This window comes from Hordeum vulgare, chromosome 6H (genome assembly GCF_904849725.1).
Source record: "Hordeum vulgare subsp. vulgare chromosome 6H, MorexV3_pseudomolecules_assembly, whole genome shotgun sequence".
Taxonomy (NCBI): Eukaryota; Viridiplantae; Streptophyta; class Magnoliopsida; order Poales; family Poaceae; genus Hordeum; species Hordeum vulgare.
The window spans coordinates 390,519,271-390,527,611 of NC_058523.1; positions in this window are offsets into that span (position 1 = coordinate 390,519,271).

The window sequence follows — 8,341 nt, forward strand, 5'->3', positions numbered from 1 at the left end:
ACGATCGAGATTCATCAAGAATAAACCATTCACCAGCGGAGCATGACCATAAAACATATCACTCGTATAAATAGAACAACCATTATTCTCTGACTTAAATGAGTAGCCGTCTCGCATTAAGCAAGACCCTGATACTATATTCATGCTCAAAGCTGGTACTAAATAACAATTATTAAGGTTTAAAACTAATCCCGACGGTAGATGTAGAGGTAGCGTGCCGACGGCGATCACATCGACCTTGGAGCCATTACCGACGCGCATCGTCACCTCGTCCTTGGCCAGTCTCCGCTTATTCCGCAGTTCCTGCTTTGAGTTGCAAATGTGAGCAACAACACCGGTATCAAATACCCAGGAGCTACTATGAGCGCTGGTAAGGTACACATCAATAACATGTATATCACATATACCTTTAACGTTTACGGCCTTCTTGTCCGCAAAGTATTTGGGGCAGTTTCGCTTACAGGGACCCTTTCCCTTGCAATAGAAGCACTCGGTCTCAGGCTTGGGTCCGTTCTTTTTCTTCTTCCCGGCATCTGGCTTACCGGGCGCGGCAACGGCTTTGTCGTCTTTCTTGCAGTTCGTCTTACCCTTGCCCTTCTTGAAACTAGTGGTCTTGTTGACCATCAACACTTGATGCTCTTTCTTGATTTCTACTTCTGCAGACTTGAGCATCGAGTACAGCTCGGGAATGGTCTTCTCCATCCCTTGCATGTTGTAGTTCAGCACAAAAGCTTTGTAGCTTGGTGGGAGAGACTGGAGGATTCTGTCAATTATAGCATCATCCGGAAGTTCGACTCCAAGTGAAGTCAGACGATCGTGTAACCCAGACATTTTGAGTATGTGCTCACTGACAGAACTGTTCTCCTCCATCTTACAGCTAAAAAACTTGTCGGAGGCTTCATATCTCTCGACACGGGCATGAGCTTGAAAAACTAGCTTCAGCTCTTGGAACATCTCATATGCACCGTGTTGCTCAAAATGCCTTTGGAGCCCCATTTCTAAACTGTATAACATGCCACACCTAACCACAGAGTAGTCATCACTCCGCGTTTGCCAGACGTTCAGAATGTCCTGGGCTACTGTGGGAGCGGGAGGGTCACCTAGCGGTGCATCAAGGACATAAGCCTTTTTAGCTGCTTCAAGGATGAGCTTCAAGTTGTGAACCAAGTCCGCATAGTTGCTACCATCATCTTTCAGCTTGTTTTTCTCTAGGAATGCGTTGAAATTGAGGTTGACGTTGGCCATCTACAATATTTATAAAGACAACTTTTAGACTAAGTTCATGACAATTAAGTTCATTTAATCAAATTAAGTATGAACTCCCACTTAAATCGACATCCCTCTAGTCATCTAAGTGATACATGGTCCATGTTGACTAACCCGTGTCCGATCATCACGTGAGACGGACTAGTCACCATGGTGAGCAACTTCATGCTGATCGTATTCAACCATACGACTCATGTTCGACCTTTCGATCTCTTGTATTCGAGGTCATGTCTGTACATGCTAAGCTCGTCGAGTCAACCTAGGTGTTTCGCGTGTGTAAATCAGGCTTACACCCGTTGTATGCGAACGTTAGAATCTATCACACCCGATCATCACGTGGTGCTTCGAGACAACGATCCTTCGCAACGGTGCACACTTAGGGCAATACGTTCTCGAAATTTTAAGAGGGATAATCTTATTATGCTACCTTCGTTCTAAGCAATAAGATGAAAAACATGATAAACATCGCAATGCAATCATATAGTGACATGATATGGCCATTATCATCTTTGCTCTTTTGATCTCCATCTTCACGCATCGCATGATCATCATCGTCACCGGCGTGACACCATGATCTCCATCAACGTGTCTCCGTGAAGTCGTCACGCCAACTACTACTATCACTACTACTAAAGCTAACCGTTAGCAATGAAGTAAAAGTAGTAAGCACATGGCGTTGCATCTCATACAGTAAATTAAGACAACTCCTATGGCTCCTGCCGGTTGTCATACTCATCGACATGCAAGTCGTGAAACCTATTACAATAACATGATCATCTCATACATCATACATGCAACATCACAACTTTGGCCATATCACATCACATGTCAAACCCTGCAAAAACAAGTTAGACGTCCTCTAATTGTTGTTGCAAGTTTTACGTGGCTGATTTGGGTTTCTAGCAACAACGCTTTCTTACCTACGTAACAGCCAAAACGATGATATGCCAAAGATATTTACCCTTCATAAGGACCCTTTTCATCAAATCCAATCCGACTAGAGTAGGAGAGACAGACACCCGCTAGCCACCTTTATGCACGGTGTGTATGTCTGTCGGTGGAACCAGTCTCACGTAAGCGTACGTGTAATTTCGGTCCAGGCCGCTTCATCCCACAATACCGCCGGAAACGAATAAGACTAGTAGCGGCAAGCAATTGACAAATCATCGCCCACAACCTTTTGTGTTCTACTCGTGCATAGAATCTATGCATAGAAAACCTGGCTCAGATGCCACTGTTGGGTAACGTAGCATAAATTCAAAAAAATTCCTATGCATATTCAGATCTTCCTATGGAGAGACCAGAAACGAGAGAGGGGTGAGTGCATCTTCATACCATTGAAGATTGCTAAGCGGAAGTGTTACTAGAACGCGGTTGATGGAGTCATACTCGCGGCGATTCAGATCGCGGTGTGATTCCGAACTACGGCACCTCCGCGTTCAACACACGTGCAGCCCGGTGACGTCTCCCGCACCTTGATCCAGCAAGGAGGAGGGAGAGGTTGGGGAAGAACTCCAGCAGCATGACGGCGTGGTGTCGATGGAGAGACGAGGTCTCCCGGCAGGGCTTCGCCAAGCACCGACAGAGAGGAGGAGAAAGAAGGGCAGGGCTGCGCCGAGGGAGATGGAAAACCGTGTCACCCAATGGCCAAAACCCCTCTCTATTTATAGGAGCAGGGGGAAGGGCTGCGCCACCCCTAGGGTTCCCTCCCTAGGGGCCGGCGGCCACCAGATGGGAGAGGGGGAGCGGCGGCCAGGCTGGGAGGTGGTGTGGCGCCTAGGGTTGCCCCCTCTCCCCACCATCTGCACCTTGGGCTGGGTGTGGGAGGCGCATCAACCCACATAGGGGCTGGTTCCCTCCCGCACTTGGCCCATCTAGCCTCTCGGGGCTAGTGCCCCTCCCGGTGGACCCCGGGGCCACTTCCGGTGGTCCCGGTACATTACCGGTTACGCCTGAAACACTTCCGGTGTACAAAACCATCCGTCCTATATACCAATCTTTACCTCCTGACCATTCCAGAGCTCTTCGTGACGTCCGGGATCTCATCCGGGACTCCGAAAAACTTTCGGTAACCTCGTATAACAATTCCCTATAACCCTAGCGTCATCGCACCTTAAGTGTGTAGACCCCTACGGGTTCGGGAGATAGGTAGACATGACCGAGACACCTCTCCGGCCAATAACCATCAGCGGGGTCTGGATACCTATGGTGGGTCCCACTTGCTTCATGATGATCTCATCGGATGAACCACGATGTCAAGGATTCAATCAATCCCGTATACAATTCCCTTTGTCTGTCGGTATAGAACTTGCCCGAGATTCGATCATCGGTATACATGTACGTTGTTCAATCTCGTTACCGGTAAGTCTCTTTACTCATTCCGTAGTACGTCATCGTGTGACTAACTCCTTAGTCACATTGAGCTCATGATGATGTTCTACCGAGTGGGCCCAGAGATACCTCTCCGTCACGCGGAGTGACAAATCCCGATCTCGATTCGTACCAACCCAACAGACACTTTCAGAGGTACCCGTAGTTCACCTTTATAGTCACCCAGATACGTTGTGACATTTGATACACCCAAAGCACTCCTACAGTATCCGGGAGTTGCACAATCTCACGGCGAAGGAAAAGACACTTGAGATTAGAAAAGCTTTAGCATACGAACACTACGATCTAGTGCTACGCTTAGGATTGGGTCTTGTCCATCACATCATTCTACCAATGATGTGATCCCGTTATCAATGACATCTAATGTCCATGACCAGGAAACCATGATCATCTATTGACTAACGAGCTAGCCAACTAGAGGCTTCCTAGGGACACATTGTGATCTATTTATTCACACATGTATTACTGTTTCCTGTTAATACAATTATAGCATGAACAGTAGACGATTATCATGAACAAGAAAATATGATAATAACCATTTTATTATTGCCTCTAGGGAATATTTCCAACAAGAACTTCACCCAAAACTTGAAAACTTCACAACACAAAACTAAAACAGAAACTCGTGATAACATTAGTATGAGAAAGCAAACCACCACTTCCTTAGGTACTGTAGCAAACTTAAATTCTACTTGTGCTGATGTTGGGTTACGGTATTTTCAATATTCCATGGCTAATACCCCCCCCCCCGATACTATCCATAGTTTCATCAAAATAAGCAACCAACACAACAAAAACAGAATCTGTTAACAGCAGACCAGTCTGTAGCAATTTGTATATTTCGTATACCTCTGGTACTTCAAAAATTCTGAAAACTTACGACAGTCTGAAGAATTTGCGTAGGAATCAGCAGCAAAACGAATCAACTCAAAAGCTCTTACAGAAAAAAAAACTATTTTCGTGATCAGAAAGTTTCTGTCTTTTCCAGCATGACCAAACGATCATCCCCAAGACTAATCATAACGGTTTTGCTTGGCACAAACACAAAAAGAAACACAAAAGACACAATCATAACAGAATTATGGAAGTATGGAAAACATAAAACAGAAAGAAAAAGGATAGATTCGTTGGGTTGCCTCCCAACAAGCGCTTTTGTTTAACGCCCTTAGCTAGGCAAAAGGTGAAGGAATCACGAATAGTCATCTTTGGTGCTCAAACCATAGGTAGCCCTCATCATAGATTCATAAGGCAATCTTATTTTCTTTCTAGGAAAGTGCTCCATGCCCTTCTTCAAAGGAAATTGAAATCTAATATTCCCTTCCTTCATTCGATGATAGCAGCAATAGTCCTTAGGAAAGGTCTACCAAGAATAATGGGACATGAAGGATTGCAATCTATGACAAGTACAATGAAATCCACGGGTACATAGTTCTTATTTGCAACAATAAGAACATCATCGATCCTTCCCATGGGTTTCTTGACAGTAGAATCCGCAAGATGCAAATTAAGACAACACTCTTCAATCTCATGAAAACCAAGAATATCACATAAAGACTTTGGAATCGCGGAAACACTAGCACCCAAATCACACAAATCATTGCACTCATAGTTTTTTATCTTGATTTTGATAGTAGGTTCCCACTCATCATGAAGTTTTCTAGGTGTAGAGACTTCTAGTTCGAGCTTCTCTTCAAGAGATTTCATCATAGCATCTACGATATGCGCGGTAAAGGCTTTGCTTTGGCTATAAGCATGTGGAGAGTTTGCAATGTATTGCATCAAGGAAATGCATTCAAACAAGGAGCAATTATCATAATTGAATTCCTTGAAATCCAAAGTGGGAGTTTCATTACTACCCAAAATTTTGGTTTCTTCTACTCCACTCTCCACACCTTTATCATCAAGATAGGTGGACTCTGAATCATTGGGGAGTTTTTCAACCAAATTGTATTCATATCCAGCCCCTCCATAAATAGGTTTGACACGCCGAAACAAAGATTCAAGAGGAGACACACCAAGCACTTTAAGATCTTCGTGATTTGCATCACTAGAACGCACCCTTTTAAACCATTCATGCCTAGCGCGAATTTGGGAAGTTCTTTCTTTGCTCTCATTCATATAGAGACGCATAGCTTTCAAAGTTTCATCCAAGTTGACCTTGGGAAGAGCGCATCTAACTTTCAAAGCATCAATATCACAAGACATCCTATCAACGCTTTTAGCCAAATCGTCAATTTTGAGTAGTTTTTCCTCTATGGACGCATTGAAAATCTTTTGAGAGTTGATGAACTCTTTGATATTACTCTCTAAATCAGAGGGTAATTTCTTGTGATTTCCATAAGCGTTGTTGTAGGAATTTCCATAATTGTTAGAGGAGTTACCAGGAAAAGGCCTAGGAACATAGTTTCCTCTAAAAGCATTGTTGTTGCCAAAATTGTTCCTACCAACAAAATTCACGTCCAAACTAGCGTTGATACTCTCAATCAAGGAAGATAGTGGCATGTCATTAGGATCTACGGTAACGTTTCTACTAGCAACCAAATTCATCAACTCGTCCATCTAAGCACTAAGCGAGTTAATCTCTTCTATAGCGTGTACCTTTTTGCTAGCAGGCGACCTTTCAGTGTGCCACTGAGAGTAGTTGCTCATGATATTGTCTAGGAGTTTTGTAGCGTCTCCTAACGTGATTTCCATGAACATTCCACCTGAGGTGGAGTCTAAGATATTGCGAGAAGCGAAACTCAAGCCAGCATAAAAGATTTGTATAATCATCCACAAACTCAAGCCACGAGCGGGACAATTTCTAATCATAAGCTTCATCCTCTCCCAAGATTGTGCAACGTGTTCATGATCAAGTTGCTTGAAATTCATGATATCGTTACATAAGGAGATGATCTTTGCCGGCGGAAAATACTTGGATATGTAAGCATCTTTGCACTTATCCCAAGAATCGATACTATTTTTAGGCAAAGAAGAAAACCAAGTTTTTGCACGATCTCGCAACGAGAAAGGAAAATTTTCAACTTAATCACATCATTATCCACATCTCTTTTCTTTTCCATATCACAAAGCTCAATGAAGGTATTGAGATGGGATGAGGCATCTTCACTAGGAAGGCCAGAGAATTGCTCTTTCATAACAAGATTCAGTAGAGCTGTGTTTGTTTCATACGATTCCGCACTAGTGGCGGGAGCAATCGGAGTACTAATAAAATCATTATTATTAGTAATCAAGAAGTCGCAAAGTTTGGTGTTGTCAGCCATGATGACTTCAACAAACAAACAAGCACACAGACAAGCAAGAGAACCGGCAAAGGAAAACGACAAAGCCAAAAGAAAATGGCAAAGGAGAAAGGCAAACGAAAATGGCAAATGTGAAGTGGGGGAGAGGAAAACGAGAGGCAACTCGCAAAAAAGTAAATGCAGTAGATGAGTTTGTGAGACCTACTTGGATAGATCTCTCCTCCCCAGCAACGGCGCCAGAAATACTTCTGCTACTGCAACAAAAGACCTTCCAACGGCGCCAGAAACATGTGCTGTCGGAAGACTGTTCTTGTCTTGATTCTCCTCAGCAACGGCACGAGGAATCCTTCTGCTACGGCTACGCCTTTAGGAACTTCCTAGGAAAATATGCAAAGGATTTCCCCGTGGCCTTGGAGCCTTGCGTTGGTGTTCCCGCGAAGTGGAAAGGGTTATGTAGCGCAGCGGTGGTAAGTATTTCCCTCAGTTTTGAGAAGCAAGGTATCGATCCAGTGAAGGAGTATCACAAGTGCGTGCACAAACACAAAGAACCTGCTCCCAACACTATGAAGGGGTTGTCAATCCCTTATAGATTGTTCGCAAAGTGAGAACTGAAAGCAACAAAGTAACAAAGCAAAGTAAAACTCGAGGTGTAAACGATAGATGTGAATAGACCCGGTGGCCGTAGTGTTTACTAGTGGCTTCTCTCATGCAAGCAAGTAGACGGTGGGTGAACAAATTACTGTCGAGCAATTGATAGAACCGCGCAAAGTCGTGACGTCATCTATGGCAATGATTATATCTATAGGCATCACGTCCAAAACAAGTAGACCGATACTTTCTGCATCTACTACTATTACTCCACACATCGACCGCTATCCAGCATGCATCTAGAGTATTAAGTCCAAAAGAACAGAGTAACGCCTTAAGCAAGATGACATGATGTAGATGGAAAATCTCATATCAACGACAGAGCCCACCTTGTTACCCTTGATGGCAACTACTCAATGTGTGCCTTGTTGCCCCTACTATCACTGGGAAAGGTCACCACATGGTGAGAACCCAAAACCAAGCACTTCTCCCATTGCAAGTATCATAGATCTAGTTGGCCAAACAAAACCCAAGACTCGGAGAGACTTACAAGGATATCAAATCATGCATATAAGAAATCAGCAAAGACTCAAATATATATCATAGATAATCTGATCACAAATCCACAATTCATCGGATCTCGACAAACACACCGCCAAAGAAGATTACATCGGATAGATCTCCATGAAGATCATGGAGAAATTTGTATTGAAGATCCAAGAGAGAAGAAGCCATCTAGCTACTAACTACGGACCCGTAGGTCTGAAGTGAACTACTCACGAGTCATTGGAGGGGCGATGATGTTGATGAAGAAGCCCTCCAACTCCAAAGTCCCCTCCGGCAGGGCGCCGGGT